The 17148-nt window shown below is 38.7% G+C and overlaps 1 protein-coding gene across 3 annotated transcripts in view; it reads left to right on the forward strand.

Annotated features, from left to right (window-relative positions):
• CUNH18orf25 (chromosome unknown C18orf25 homolog) overlaps positions 1–17148 on the forward strand; it is an 81327-nt gene that overhangs the window by 15069 nt on the left and 49110 nt on the right. For all 3 annotated transcript variants that reach the window (XM_044431596.1, XM_044431594.1, XM_044431595.1), the window contains exon 2: positions 16589–16684. The gene's annotated coding sequence lies outside the window, so the exon portion shown is untranslated. The remainder of the gene's footprint in view (positions 1–16588; positions 16685–17148) is intronic.

Consider the following 17148-nt stretch of genomic DNA (forward strand, 5'->3'; position numbering starts at 1 on the left):
GATGATTTTTTGCTAATGTAACTGTTTACTAGAGGGGATAAAGTTCTTAAACCTAGTCCCAGTATTGATTTGCTATTTTCAATGAAGCTCTTACTCCACAGTTGTGGATAAAGCTTTTACTACAAACAGATAACAATCATTATCTAGCATAATAAATATTGTCCCATGTTGTAAGAAATCAAGTGGTAAACACAGAAAGAATTTATTGTGGGATTTATACATAAGGAGATGCCTGTTCTGTTTGTGATGGCTAAAGTTCAGTTAAAGAGCAGATATATAGATGCATCCTTAATCCCTGTAAAAGTGGAGGGCCAACTGTATATGGAAGTGTTTCTTAAGTGTTTTGTATGCATAGAAATATATACATGTCTAGGTAAAATATATACATATACTAAGACAAACATTTGCCTTACTCATGCTAAATATGAACTGTATGTATGTGACCCAACTTACATACAAATTCAGCTCAAAGATGTTCTCAAGAACAGAACTTGTTCGTAACTCAGGGACTGCCTGCAATGTTATAATTTTATTTTGTTTATTTGGTATTGTTGGCTACCTAGAGTAAAATATTTAGTAGTATTAAAGAAAATACATTAATATAGAAACATTCAGTAGCTCTTGTTCTTAGTCATGTCTTCTAAAAGATGTATATAATGGCTTTCTTTTCTGAGAGGGTCAGGTTGTGTCAATGCCGAATGTGCTTTTGTCTGTTGCTATTTGCATTTGCTGCTTTATAAATAACATCCTGTTGGTTTCGAGGTATTGCAATAGGAGAGGTTTTATAAGTACATAAAGTACCTGGACTGAAAAAAAATGTTAGATGTAATGGAATGTCAGCTCCCTTTGAGCTTTGCCTTACTTTCTTTATCAGTGGAAAGTACCTACATGATAGTTTGTGAGCTAAAATATTCTGTTTTTTAAAATAATGTTGCAAGGAGACTTAGGGCACATTCCCACGAATGTTTAGCCAGAAACAGGTCCCACAAATCCCACATTCCCCAGCTACGCTATTCTGGCATTGTCCTTAATAATGGTTCAAAGTAAAATTTTCCTTGTATTAACCCAACAACTATAGTCAGATTGTGAGTCCCATGGAAGTATCGCTTTAAAAAATGATGCAATCGCTTTCCTCTTTGCAAAATACCTACACGCTAGAGAACCTATTAATGAAAGCTGCTGTGTAAAGCTCTCTCTTGTACAATTGCAGTGGTTGCTCAAAGCATACGGAAATGATATGTGAACTTTGTTTTATTGCATTTGTATTCAACCTATCCTCCAAAGAATTTATCATGACATGCATGGGGTAATCTCATATCACACTATCTCAGTCTCATATTGCATCATTCCTTATTACAAAATTCTGTGTCATACCAACCTTGAGGAATAAGCTAGGTGAAAAGCTAATGGCTTTCTTGAAGACACACGCTGAGTTTCATGATTTTGAACATGAACATGTACTGGCCCTCTTTAAGGCCTCATGTTGAATTCAGTATCATCAACAATCCTCTCATGCATTTTTTTTGTCCTGAGTAACTTATCTTATGAATAATTGCTCTTTTGGTTGATGCCACTAATGTGAAATGAGAACTTGCATAACAGTCAGTTGTTTAATTGCAAACTATAAGATCACTACACTTTTAAAATGACAGTTTGTACTATTTTGGTTGCAAAATGTGGGTTGATTGAGAAGGCTTCTTTGGAGCTTGCTGTGTAATGTGAACCCGAACACTTTAGGTTGTTTGTGGGTTAAGCAACCAAAATTTAACCTGTAGTTTATTTTGAGGTTAACTCTGGGTGGCTTGTTAAACAATCAGAGGTATCTATGTTCACATGTCATGTATTACAGAACATACTAGGGACAAAGTTTCAGCAGAGATGCTCTAGAAACCAGTGAAGAAGGGCTGGAAAGTATGGCCAGGTCCACCTCCAGAGCCGCATAGGAGTGTAGTGTGAAATCATGTCATCCCCTCTCCTGCATGGGTTGGTCAGTGCTGCTCTTTGTACCTGTTTAGGAAGGTACTGATGATCTACTTGTTTTCACTGGCCTTTTCGTAATTTGTGGACTGCAGATATCACTGTTACGATCTATCTTAGAATAGTATAGTATTTTATTCAACGTTAATTCTTTACATTTGTGTGCATTTTTGTATTATGCATTATAAATTGTATGCCACTTTGAAAGAGTTTTACCTTAATGTCGGCTTTAAAATAATTTGAAATGAAGTCCCAGGTTGTGTCTCATAATCATTCAGTCAGGTGAGATTTGTTGCCCAAAATCAAGCCCTCAGCCAGACTTTTAGGATCAATGATAGCTTACATGACATTCTCCTATGACTACTTAAGTTTTCAGAATCATTTATAAAGGCACTCATGCTGAAATGCAACCACTGGATTTTAATTCTAGCTTATGTAAATGACTATTTTATTTAGTGGGTGATGCAATCAGTCCTGGGGGTTAGAATTGATTTCGCAATGACAAAGTCCAACAGATAGAATTGTGCCCATTGTAAGAATCTGTGGAAATGCTACCTAGAGGTAGATCATTCAGGGAAAGTGGTTTTGAGAAAAGGAAGGTCTCCATGTGATTCTTCTAACATTAAGGATTTTCTTGCTGGTGATAGTTTCCTTATTGGTGTATTCAGCAGAATGAAATGCTAGCACAGATCACACTCGCTGTTCTTTTGCACATCTACGAGCAAAGGATATTGAGATCATGGAGACTTCTGGGAGGGTTTGGACAGTATTTTCATGAAGAAAGGTGCGTCTGTCTACAATGGTGATAATATGTATCAAAAGTCCTACAAGCTGGAGAAGATTGATTTAGTCAGCAGGAAGTAGAGCCGAATAACTGTACAGAACTTTGCAAATATAGACATCAGCCTTTTTATTTCCAGATACAGTGCAAAGGAAACTATTTCAGGAGGTGCCACAAATGGCTGCATGTTTTATTGCACAGTCCTATATTTTCTTCTACATTCATTGTTGAAAGGTGTAATATACAAGACATGTCATCGTGATGACTCCATATTGGCCATGGATGGTATAACACAGGTTGTAACCTTCTTCTTTGTGACAACCCTTTAGGTACAGTAAAACCTTGGATTGTGAGTAATTTGGTCTGTGAGTGTTTTGCAAGATGAGCAAAAAGTGTTTCTAAATTTTAACTTGATAAACGAGCGATGTCTTGCAGTACTAGTATTATGTGCACTTTGCCTGGCAAGCGTCAAGTCACAACTGAACGTTGGTTCTTCTCTCTTTTGCTGCGAGCGTGAATACAGCATCATCTCCCCACCCCAAGTGCGTCCGCAGTCGTGCCCGTCTCCCCCAGCGCACCTGCTCTCACTCCCCCGAGCGCACCCACCTCCATCCCCAGTGTGCCCCAAATGTGCCCGCCTCCCCAGCGCACCCCGAGTGCGCCCATCTCCCCCCAGTGCCCCCACGATCGTGCCCGCCTCCCCTCAAGTGCCCCTGTGATCGTACCTGCCTCCCCCCCGAGCATGCCCACTTCAAATTTTTGTGATTAAAAAAAAAAAAGTTGCACAGCAGATTAACCTTATTTATATTGAACCTTTTCGCTTTGATATACGAGTGCTTTGGATTACAAGCTTGTTTCTGGAATGAATTATACTTGCAATCCAAGGTTTTACTGTTCTTGGAAAATGTTATTCTCTCCCCTCTCAGCTTTCTCAAAGCTAAACAAACCCATTTCCTTCAATCTTTCCTCATCAGACTTAGTTTTCAGACTCCTGATCTTCCTTCTTGCCTTTCTTTGAAAGGGTTTGGGTTTATCCAAAACCGGACACAAGATTCAAGGTAAACTCTGACCAGTGCAGAGTAGAATGGAGCTGTTATTTCCCATGTTTTTGAAATTATGCCTCTTTTGATGCAGTGTAAAATTGCAGTTGTCACTTTTGCCATATTTCCTTTTCCTGATGTACATAGTTATTTTACCACTAATTATCAGATGTTGGGCACAAGTTATCTGTATGCTCCTTAAAAGAGGAAGGCATTGTAAAAAAAAAAAAATCTGCACAATTCAGATGATGTCAAGTTTGTAATTGCTAGATTTTTTTCATACTGTTCTGCCTTTCTCTGTGGATCATATTTCCATGGCTGAGGAAACCACCCTCTCTGTTCATGCGGTGGTACTTTACAACCCTGTTAATCTAAGGTTGAGTAGCTTTAATGTTACACAAAACTCTGAAATGTCTCAGTGGAAACCTGCAGGAATAATAGCATTTTCTCAGTAGTTCGCAGTGTTTTATGCTTCCTGTAGAGAGTGGACCATACCTAGCCCAGGAAAGATAAGCCCAGAAAGGATTCTTCCATTCAAGCTGACCATTTTCTCATTCTTAAAATGGTCTGGGTTACTCAGGTTTGGGACAGTAAGCAGAAGAACTGGAAACCGAGCCAAGTAAACTTATGGTTGTGAGCCGCCCCGAGGCTTCGGCGAATGGGGCGGCATAGAAGTCCCCTAAACAAACAAACAAACTTGACTCTGTCTGCTCTGATTTCTAGATTACTGGTGCTACTGTGTTGTTGCCCCAAACAACGGAGTATGCCTGCTTCTGCAAACTTTGTTTCTTAATTGTATGTTACTATGGAATTATAAAACGTTGAGGTGCTATTTCTGTCAAGGCAGCAGGATTTCGGTTAACATTTCAGTCCCACGGAGGATTTATGATCTGCTGCCCCTTTTCAATCCATGCCTTCACTCTGCCAGTTCTATCTAGTTTCTTAAAGAATGGGTTCCCAGGGAAATAGAAGTCAATGCTATAGGGCAGTGATGGTGAACCTTTTAGAGACCGACTGCCTAAACTGCAACCCAAACCCCACCTATTTAATGCAAAGTGCCAATGCTGCAGTAAAACCCAAAAACAGCCAGTCCAAGCAAATGTCCGTCCGTCCGTCCATCCATCCATCCATCCATCCTTGGCAGCGCACTGACCAGCCATGCAAAAGCTCACAGGAGTCGCGGCTAAAGAGTCGTGGCTTGTGATGTCATCGCCTGGCGCTGCTACTCCTTTCCAAGCATGCACATGGCCCCTATGTGTGCTGTTATCCAGTGCTCGGATGGTGGGGCGACTTGGCTTGCGTGCCAACAGAGAGGGCTCTGTGTGCCCGCTGTGGCACACGTGCCATAGGTTCGTCACCACTGCTATAGGGAAACCTGAGAATCTTGTAAAGTGGTTAGTGCAAAGGCTTGGAAAAGATAGGATTCCCCCCCCCCCACCCCCCAAATGTATGTATGTATACCACCCAACAGCCTAGTGGCTCTCTGGGCTGTTACAGAGTTTAAAAGAACAACATGAACAGAGAAACAGAAAAAACCATTCCGCAATTAAACAATGGAGTAATAGGCCAATAAAACAACAGTAACAGCACATCCAAACAACTAATCAGGTTGGCTGAGTTAACAATTCAGGGCATGTTAATTCAGTGCACCCACTTTTATTTACTGCTTGAATCCAAAATGTCAGTTGTTTGAGGTTATTTAAGGAAGAGAGCATGAGATAGGCCTTCAATTTGCATGCAAGGCTTCTCTCTTCCCTTTTGATGACAATTGATGCAGGCTTAGGATTTACTAGAGGAAAGCTGTAAATTTTAAAAGGCCTTGAACATAAATGTACAAATATGATACAGTTTGAATGCAAGGCACCTCAAAATATTTTGTAGCCAGAAGGACCAGGGAAACCTAGGTTCAAGTTTCCACTCAGCCATGAAGCTTACTGGGCAACTTTGGGCCAGCCACTGACTCAGCCTATCTTACATCAAAAGACTGTTGTGAAGATAAATTGGGAAGGAGGGTCATGTAAGCTGCCTAGGATTTCTTGCAAGAGAAAAATGGGTGAGCTATTAATGTAATAAAAACTTCTAAAACTTGCCCTAACTTTTCTGTTCCCCTAGGATGTGTGCAGTAATTTGTGATATCTTTATACTGACAGGTAAACATTTACCTAATTTATCTTACAGACCTGGGTAAATGTTAATGTGTCAGTTATTGCCTTTGCAGCCATCAGAAATTTCATGAGAATAGTACAATCCAAAGATGAGTAATATTCCAGGGCCATTCATTGACACTTAACAGCCTGCTGATAAAATCTTAATAGCTTGCTTTAGAAATATACACAAAAGAATTAGTATGGCCAGGTATAACCCTGAGGTAGACATTTATGCAACAGTGCCGCCACTTAAACTCAACAGGCTAAGTGGACTATAACTAGGATATTAGCAGTAACCTCACAGTAGGTGTTGAAAGATCTTTGAATGCTACTGGTGCTGCTGTAAATCATGAACAGAATTCCTACAATTCTACTTGGGCTGTTGGCTATGCAGATGCAGAGGAAGGTGCTCAAGTGTCATTTCAATTACGCAGCGTGCATAAAAAAGACCTGTTTTGCCTTGAGATGTGATAGTTTAATTGTCCCGATCTAAACATTAAAGTATGAAGAAAGATGCAGAATGTTGATCTTGAAGGATTGTTTATAATTGAACAGATGTAGTACAGGAAATGCTTCTTCATGGAACAGATGTAACAAAGGTCAAGCTAAATAAAATAAAAAAACCCTCTTGACCATAACAGCCACACACTTGAGACCGCATTGTCTTTCCAGCCTGAACCATAAATACTTCTTCTGATAAAGCACTCCTCTGGCCAGGGAGATATGGACTGATTCATTTTAGGGAGCCTACATGGTACAGAATCTTTTGACCTTACAAAAAATAGGGAGTTACTTGTGGCTGCTTGGAATGGAATAAGGAGGTGCAAAGGTTAAGTCCTATGTTAAACATTATTTGTTATATTTATATCCTACCTTTTTCCATTCCATTGAACTCAAGGCAGTTTACACAGTTCTCCTCTCAGTCTTATTCCCACAATGACAATCCTGTGAGGTAGGTCAGGCTGAGAGGGACTAGAATCCAGGTCACCTGAGTCCCAGTTCTGCACTCTTAACTTCACCACACTGACTCTCATGCCTTAAATGGCATGTTATCAAATCCAGATGGTGCTTCTCTTCTTCCCAACCATTCAACTATTTGAAAGAGAGGGGATAATGCCCTTCTGTGGAAAAGATATATCCCTAACTGCAGAATGATACCTTTCTCTACTTCACATAACCTTACCAATCATTTTCTCTCCCTTTGAGTCTAGCACAGGCTCCCATAAGGGCTTACCATTAGAGCCCTACTTAAATTAGCCTGAGGGTGTCCCAAGAGTAGCTAGCTGGATTGCTCCGGGAAGACTATAGCAGTGCCTGGCCTTGATATTCAGAGGTACTGACCTGGTTCACACATAACACTACCCCATGGGTTATGTAGCTCATGATTTGTTGCCCTATCTAAGATTTGTCTGACAAACCATGATTTGTTTGTTCCCATCCTTTACCTTTGCCCTACCTGAATCCAAAATACCTTTGTAGCACTGTAATACTGGCATGTAGACCTTTTGTAAACAACATTTCTCTTCTGTTTTTTCATACTTTCAAAACACCCCATGATTATGGGTTCACTTGAAACAACCTCCGATTGCTTAAACAATCCTGAGTTCGCAGCCCAACAACAAATAATGGATTTTCTTCCTGGTTTGTTAGTGGTTAACCAACTCTGGTTTATTAGGCTAGGTTTGCACATAATCAGAACTGATAATTCAATTTGACCCTTTGGATTAAATAAACCATAGGTTAGTGTTATGTGCTAACCAGGTAAATGACTGTAAATATATAGATAGATAAAAATTTATTACAGTCAAAGACCTTAAGTATAAGTTTCCCTTTAGTTATTAGTTTAGTTTAATTTCCCTATTATGGTGCCCTGTTCGTGGACCACCCTTCCCACAGAGATGTGACCAACGTCACTTAAACACTTGGTCAAAATGTTTCCGTCTAGGCATTTAGTTGGTGAATCTGTTTTACTGTCTTTTTATTGCTTTTAATTGTTGTTTTATAACTGTATTGTATTTTGTGATTGTCCGGTTCTGGCTCAGAGGAAACTAGAAGTGCAAAGGCAGTGCTCCATTTCTGGCGCTTTATTTATTATTTTGCTTGCTATTTCACCATATCTTTCCTCTTCTCTTGTCTATTTTCATTCTTCAGTGTTTCCTAATTTTATTTAGCTCCAACTTCTCCTCTTTTTATCTGTGTGAGGGAGTGGGAAGCCTTTCTTAACTTGTACGAAGAGATTATGACCGTTTGTCTGGGCCTCTGAGTTGCCAGTGCCTGTAATCTTTTAAACTGTGTTTTGGAGGAATTGCCAAGTCACTGGGAGGCTCACCTATCTTGCAAGTGTAAGCCCTTGCACGGCATACCAGACCCAATTCCTACTAAACGTTTCATACATTGCTTTGAACATATTTTGTATATTTTATTTGATGCATGCGCACACACAAGTTTTACTCAAGTTTATTTTTAAAATCCTATTATTTAGGGTTTTTTTACTATCTTTATTTTATGCTTTTACTATTTTAAAACTAATTTTTACCTGTTAATTATACATTTTAGTTAGAATGGGAGTGATGGGGTGTAAGAGAGAAATTATTGATTCTCCAGCTGGGCTTGGTTCAGCATAAATGAAGGAAACTGGATGAATGTTTCCCTTGGTTGCTGTTGCTGCTCTCATAATTGCAAAAAAATCATTTTGAAATTTCAGGGAATGGTGATCCTGCTCCTCCTTTTCTGCTGCCTCATGAGACTAATGGTGGTTTGGGGGCTCCTATTGAAATGGGAGATAAATTCCTCAAATTTCAGAAGATTTTGGTACTTCTCCTTATTTCCAAATTTTAGTTATTTTTGATTGCATGGACCCAGGAGAAAATACATGATAAATTAGATTTGGTTGCCAGCAAATTAGGTGATTTAAAATCTTTATACAATAAGGTTGATCATATTTATCATCTTGTGCCTTCTCGGTTGTTGAAGTCAAATAGGAAAGAGGTGGGAAATAAGGGAAATGATTCTCTGCCACAACAAAATCTGCCGCACTACTTGGTGAACAACCCTGACCAAGCAGTGTTGTCTATATTCCCAAAACTGGAAGACTGCCAAGATGGAATAGTAGATGGCTCATTTTAAATCATCCTCTTGCTCTGGTGCCCCTAATATAGAAGTGATCTGAAATCCTTTTTGATTCCAGCCAACCCTTATCAAGCAACTAGGATCATGTTAACCTTTTTCCAGTAGAGTCCTTCCTGGAGTCTGGAGAATGAGAGAGAGATTTGCATAAAACAAAACCTTTAATTGTTTTATTACTGTATTGTACTTTGCAATTGTAAGTTAAAAATATCGGTGGCTCTGGTGTTCTTCAACAAGTAATAATAATAAAATATGAATAAAATTATAGCTAATACTTCTTGATACTCCATCTCGATGAATTCATCAGATGTCTAATCTAAAGCCATCTAGGCTAGCAAACATCATATGCCATGTTAATGTGTAGTGTGGAATAAAAGTTAAGACATGTCTTTTGTGTTGCCCATCTACTTCATTGGGTAATACTTTTAGGGAGGTGTTCTCTCCTTATTCATTTCCTTCATATTTCAAAATACCTATAATGCATCCCCTCAAAGAACTTTGCCAAATTAAGGAACCCAAACACTTAAAGTCTCTTCTCACAAGGAAGCTTTTCACAGCCTTGATAATTTTGGCTGCCCTTTTTCAGTTCTATGATTTCTTCTTACTTTGCTTTATATCCTGTCTTTCTGCCAAAGAATGGCTTTCAAGAGGCAGATTTTAATAAAATCTGGATTTAAAAATACCCAGATTTGAGATGGGATTCCTAACAATGTTACACAGCAGCCTTATTTTCAATTCTCTGGTTAATAATCTCCAACGTGGGAGTTGCCTCTTCTCTGACCTCTGCCCCATAGTTGTGCCACACACTGATGATTTCATTGAACTAACTACAATGCGTGGAGGCATGTAAGAACATAAACTAGTCTAGCATTCTGTTCCCACAGTGGCTGACCAGATGTCCTGATGGGACACTGGTGAGCAGGACATGAGCTCAACAGTTCCCTCATGCTTACAGTCCTCAGCAAAAAATGATGAGAGGCATGCTGCCTGTGACAAAAGACATGCATCTTCCATTAATTTGTCCCGTTCCCTTTTCAAGCCATCCAAGTTTGTGGCCATCGGTATATTTTGTGTAACTTTTCACAGTTGCTACCACCAGGTCAGACTTCATGAGCACATATGTTAAGATAGGCCTTTGTCCCAAGATGTATCACTTTGCACTTACTATGAACCCTGTAAGCTATTTGATTTCTTGTTCCTCCTGCTTGGAGAGATCCTTCTAGAGCCCTTCAGTCTGCTTTGGCTTTCACCATCCTGAATAACTTGGTGTCATTCTTGAAGTCAGCTATCATGCTGCACAGTCCTCTCCCTCGATCATTTATGAATAGTTCTGGCCTCATTACAGATCCTGCTTCCTTCTATTGTAAAAGCTAGCTAGCTATTCCAGCTATCTACTTCCTGTTCTTTAGTCAGTAGCTGAACTGAAGGGGCCTGTTATACTCGGGTAGCTAATGACTGCTAAGTTTACATGGGTGCCTTTGGTATGAGCCTTTGTCAAAATCTTTTGGAAGTCCCTAGTATGTAATTTCTAGCCAGTGACTGTTGTATGCATGCTTTTAACTTAAAAAATCTACAAAGATTGTTAAGGCAATACTTACTTTTGAAGAAGTCTTTTTGCTTCACCCTCAACAAGACTTTTTTTATTAAGTGTTCTTAATTATTTTAGCTTTAATAATGCTCTCTACCAGCTCTAACTGGACCAGAAGTTAGACTGACATAATCCACTTAGATCTTGTTTTGTAAATGTGTGTTATGCTGCCTGGTTGTTAGTCCAGATTCTAATTATGCTATAGATTTTTGTTTAAAGATAAGCAATTTCACACATGAGTTACGTAGGGTGAATAGAATCTGACTCTGATTTGTTAATTTATACATTATTTGCAAAATATAACCTTTATTTGACACCACTCCTTAGGTACCCTTCTGGGAAATAAGGCGTTGAATGTTGGTTGCCTTTACATTCACCTTGTCTGTGATTCACTTAGCTTCTGATAGAGAAGTGGACCATGGTATTTGATGTATGAAATGAATCTGGGCAAACAGTGCATGACAAAAAGCATCAGAAGCGGGGTTTTTGAGAGGGGTAAGCAGAACAAATTATGTTTTGTTGTTTGTTTCCCATATAAGTTTTTAATTCACAGAGATAGTGCCGTGGGTTTGCCTTTCAATCAGCAAATAGACAGTATGCTGATATGTAAGACTTTTTAATAGCTTGCACTGAATGTTTGTTTTGCTTGGAAATAACTTGTGAGGGGCTTTTCAATTGTGTAAACAACTTAAGTGCTAACTTCTTTACTATGAACTTTCATTGAATCTGGTGTAGCTTCCAAAAAGCTGCAGGATGTTCTACAGACGATAAGACACTTCCTTTTGTTTCAGTACTGGTTTGAATATAATGTCTGCTGAGCACTAAATAGCAGCAGTCTATTTTCTTAACCCTTATTTGTTTGTGCAAAGCTAGCTGAGACAGTGCTCTAATTTAATTCTTTCATCTCTTGTTTCACTCATCCTTCTAGCTGGACATAGTAGACCCCGGTGCCTGTAGGGTGGCTGCTGGGACTAATTTATTAATTGTCTGGTGAAGTGCCAAAGTAATTTCCCGGAGCCTTTAGTAGAATGGAGAATCATCTGTGACAGAACATTTCCCCCCAACCTAGCCTTTGTGCTGTGGATAGAACATTAGAAAACTGCTTGCAGTTGTGAAAACATCATTAACCAAATGGAAAGCTATAGGTGCCAATGCGAGGAAAAGCTATTCCACATATGTAAATAGCATTCTCTTCTTTCTGATGTATATTGGAACAGGTATAGTTGGCATTTCTATACCTAGATTAAAAAAAGATTTCAGAATAACTTGCATCTCTCACCTTAAATCAGACCAGAAAAGTGGTAAAAAATAACTATGGTCATGAAGTAAAATGCTTCCACCACTTTCACAGAGACTAGCTTTTCTGTAGCAGTAAATTATTAGGACTACTTAATTCGCTTTTTCTTTTTTTTTCATAGATTTTGCCTATGCAGCAGTCCTGTTATGGGTTACCTCCCACCAGATACTTCTGAAATCAAAAGTCCAATCTACATGACAAATGCCCAGTTTACCCCAAAATACTATAAGCAGACAACAAATTACCTGAATAAAGGAGCTTGTGAAGAGATCACATCCCAACATGGTTAAAGCCCTAAGCAACTTGGGACCAGGTTATCTAAAGGAACCCAGCCTCTAAGATAATCCATGAGGTCTTTCCCAGGGAACCCACCCCAGAAGAAGTAAGGGGGTAGCAACCAGGAGAAGGGTCTTTTCAGTAGTAGCACCCTGTCTCGGGAACATGCTCCCATAGAGATAAGCCTGACACCATTCTTGATTTCGTTTCGCCTTTTTATGTTCCAGACATTTTAATATGGGTTGCTTTTTAGTACTGTTTTTATTATTGTTGCTGCTGTGCCATATGTTCATTTCATTATAATTGCTGTGATTTGTTGATCCTGTTATATTGGCTTTATTGTTTACCACTTTACTGTTTTAAGATTATTTTATTGATTGGTTATATATTTTTAAATGTGTCAACCACCCCAAGAGTCTGTGGGCTATTGGGTAGTCTAGAAGTATAATAAAATAAATCAATAACCAGTTGGAAACTTTTGTGCTTGCATAAGTTGCCCCTAATACAATGCCAGGTGGTGGTCTGTGTTTTTCAGGGAAATCCATCACATCAGTATGTGCTATCAGCATTGCACTGGAGGTCTCTTATGGATGCAACTTTTGTTAGTGTCTAATTGATTGCTGCCAAATAGCTTCAAAGAGTTTCAGCTAGTGCCCTCTACAGTAATATAATAACAGTATACTGAGAGTCATATAACTCAGAGAGTGAGAATATAAATGTTTAAAAGCTCAGCTACCAGTAAACAAAATATGAGGAGTCTTCAAAAAGTTTCTGCACTTTTATATTTTATAAATATATTTTATATATATTTTTTGCTGATGGCATTAAAAAGTTAGTATGACACTGGGAAAAATGGATCACAAAGGTGTCAATGTAGAAAAGTGATATAATTTGTTTTTAAATACTTAATAAATAGAGTTTTAAAAAGTGCAGAAACTTTTTGAAGAATCCTCATAATCACAAATGTGATTTCAGAGTGAGATTCAACAACATCCTGGGTTGTTGATTAGCATGGTAAACATTAGATGCTGACAGTAAATACTTTAAATATGCCAAGAATTTGAGTGGTGTTGTGGGGGGGGGGCGGTGTCAGGATTCAAAGTCTTGGCCACTTGGACAAATATCCTTGCCTTCTGTCTTTGATGACATCAGCAGTGGTTTGTCACCAAATAGGTGAGACCTGCTTGGAGAGACTTATCTAGAAAATTCTACTTGCCACATTCCAGTTCCACACTAGTACTTAACTAAGTACTCCTGTTCATTTATAGTACTCAAAGCAATTTGTCAATGCTAGGCTTTGAGTGAGATTTCTGTGAGTTCTCTAGTGACAACCTCGGAAAGAAAAATACCATGATTGACTTTTTCCCTAATCTTGATCCACATGAATGGTTTCAAAGGAAATGCAATACTACCTGGTGCATAATGCTTGCATCTATTTCAGCATTAGTAAGAATGTATGTTTGTAATACAACCTTCTACATGGGTCTGTAAATGTTATTAGTGTGTATATTTTATCAGGCTACCAAAATATGCCTCATTCATTCATTCACATATTTATATGCCATCTATAACTGCCCCTATGTGGCTCACACAATAGAACAACATAAAAGAGTTAAAAGAATAAAATCATAAGATGTAAAAACAATGCAATATAATAAAACCAATAAAGGTTCATCGGCACTCACAGGGCTTAGATCGTAAAGAATTTCTTTAAAAGGTATGTCTTTGGTGCTATAAAGAAAACATGGCACCAGGCAAATTTGCCTGGGAAGGAGGTCCAGAGATTTTTTGGGGGGGATGGTAGCAGTAGAAAAGGCCCTTCGTCTGTTTGCTACCCCTCTTACTTCCCTGAGGGATGGCTCTCATAGAAGGGCCTCCTGAGCTGACCTTAAGGGGCAGGTATACAGGTATAGGCGGTCCTTCAGATAACTGGACCCGTTTATAACAACATAATCTTAGTATGTTACATTCAGTGGCCTCAGTCTGGGGCTTCAATATCGTATTTTTGTTCCTATCAACAGATAAATAAGAATGTAATATGTCACTTGTGCAGAAAAGCCTAGCACTTTTTGACTTTGCTTGCCCGTTGCTTGATCTGGAAAAATGATAGACCTGGGGCAGATGTTAAGTATGCCAAGGTCATAAATTTGTTACCACATGTGGAGGTGAATGTACAGTATGTGATCTTGAGACCAAGCTGCCACCACCATCATCTGTTGTTGCATTACTGTGTGCTCTCATTTGCCTTGTATGACCTGGCAAGCAGGCTATTTGCAAGTCTGTTCTAATGAATGCACATAAATGAGGAAGTGTTAGGTTTCCTTCTGTGCTTCCACTTCTGTGTGTCCCTGCCATTCTCACTGATACAGTAATTTGAAGCTATTCCAGTTTACCAGCAACTAGTTGACACACAGTTGTTTATGAAAAAATGCAATCCCAAAAATCAGTGCTATTATATGAGGTTAACTTTGCATGTTGGCTTTACGCTGCATTGTGTAAATTCTAGCTGAGGCCATCCAGTGGCCTCTGGTGTATATTCATGTGGTCCCTAGGGTCACAAAGAGCAGATTATGTCAACCCCATGCACATATGCCATACATAGAAGAGGCTGCTTACTTTCAGTTTAAGATGTGAAACTTTAAACTGAAAAGGGGTTCACGTCTTCTTTTTTTTCCTGTAAACATTTATAAGGGGCATACACCCACTTTAAAAAATGGAACCCAAACAAGAAAAGCCTCATTCTGCATAGTATATCCAAAAGTGAGATATCTTATCCTCAATCTTTTCTTATTCCCACAATAAACTAAAGAGAGAAGAATGAGAGACCCATCCTGGAAGGCAACTGCTTGTGTTTATTAAATTATTAAATTGTTATTAAATTAACATCTTATTTTATTAAAAATGCTTACCAATTCAAGCTTTTCTAGGGCATTTCTATAATAGCTGACTTTCTTCTTGGTAGCTGAACCCCGCTGAGCATCTTAAGTTCCATTGTTGCTAGCTGAGGAATTCTGGGAGTTATAAGACTTCTTTTTCTGGCTAAGCATGAATAGGATCTCTCCCCGCGTCCCCCATAGTTCCTTTACCAAACCCGCACATTGGTGGGAAATAGTCAGATTTAAATGTTTGTTTTGTAGATAGAAGTAAAAGTAATACTCTGTAATTCAGTTGTTCTAGTTAATAGCAGGAGGCTGCAATGGAGTTGTCATAAAAGCCTCCCCCTACAACCCCAGAATGTGTAGCTCTCCCCTGTATTTTTTTGGTTATGGTCATAGATTGCATATGTAGTTATTAATGTTTAATTCAGATGCCTTTCAGACATTTAAAGAACCGGCTTACAAGTTACAGCAGCAAATCTTGTGCTGTGTGCCATTTTTGTACTGTTTTCACCTCGTTAAGGGAATCTCTGGTTGTCATGATCCTAGGACATTTCATGATATACCAGCCCAAACATTTCAGCTTGTTTGTGGGTTGAACATTATTTAACCTTTTGAAATACTATGATTTTTTCCTTAGATTAACTTTGGGTAGTGTACCTCATACATCTGTAATTACACCAATTAGAGTTATTACTTGCAAAGCATATGTGGCTTGCTCACAGTGTATAATCCACAATTTGCTGCCATAATGCATGAAGCAGGTCACAGTGGCCACAATCTAAGAGAATGTGTTGTGTGTTTGCCTTTAGGTTTTCTTTGAGCAAACTACTGGGTTCAATCACTGGTGTAAATGGAATAAATGGCTATTCCATTAGGTCATGTATCTGTCTGTTTTGTGTGATGTTGAACTTTGATGGGGATGAATAAAGAAGTCCTTAGGCTATACCACTGTCCATTTGTACCTTGAGTAGTAGTGAAACAAGTGAATTCAGTAGGTCTGAGTTTTGAGCAAACATGCATAGGATTAAACAGCAAATCTTCCAGGTGCTGATGGGTCAGGAGAGAAAGCTGATCAAGCTTTCTTGTTGTCCATGGTTCCAAGAGTTAAATAACATGATTGAGCATAAAGTGTGCCTTCCCTTATGTTTCAATGTACATGTGATTGCTGTAAGTACTTTATGAATTATGGTTCAGTCCAAAGGAAATGTCAACTGCTAGCATATAATTGAGATAAAGTAGTTTGTTTTATGTACTGTGTACAGGCAATTTAGAAATATATGTTCTGTTTATACATATGAATGTATCTGAACAACATGTCATCTTTTTTGCAAAGAAAAATATGTGGAGTTCGAATACTGCTCATAAGCATCAACTGGTATTAATGTGTTTTGTTTATTCATGTTTGTTGCACTTTTTTTTTTAAAAAAAACCCAGCTTTATTATCATGTGAAGTTTGTATTTGTATGTTTTGTTTTAGTGAATTTGGTGATGAAACGCAGCCAGAATGACTACAGTGAACATACAAGGCTTCTGTCCACAGAACAGGTACAGCAGTGACAGCAGTAGCTGAAGGGTAAGTTCACATGTTATGCTTCTCATGTAACAGCAACCTTTTGTCTTCCAAGTGTGGAAAAATTACTATTGCAAACTATCCATGGAATTGTCACATGTGCCAGTCAAGTAGCTACTTGGCAATAAAAAGTAAATTTGTTAGTTTAGGACCTATGCTTATTTAAACAGAAGAAAGGTCCTACAACTCACAGCATTCCTTAACTAGTCAAGCTAGCTGTGGAATCCTGGGAGTTAGAGGACTTTTGCTTAGCTAAACTTGCATAAGATTTTGCACCCTTAGTTTTTCCTACAGGGGCTAACCAATGTTGCTTGTCTTCCAGAAATAATATAATAGTAAGGGAACAAACCTATGATTCCTAGAAAAAGTCTGAGGTGCTAGAGAAATTTTCAGATTCAGAGACAATGCTTTCACTTCAGAAAGGGTCAGGACCTTGGAAAAGGGGGCATTTTGATAGGTGTGGAGGA

Source organism: Varanus komodoensis, unplaced genomic scaffold, assembly GCF_004798865.1.
Source record: "Varanus komodoensis strain SLA01 unplaced genomic scaffold, ASM479886v1 scaffold22, whole genome shotgun sequence".
Lineage (NCBI taxonomy): Eukaryota > Metazoa > Chordata > Lepidosauria > Squamata > Varanidae > Varanus > Varanus komodoensis.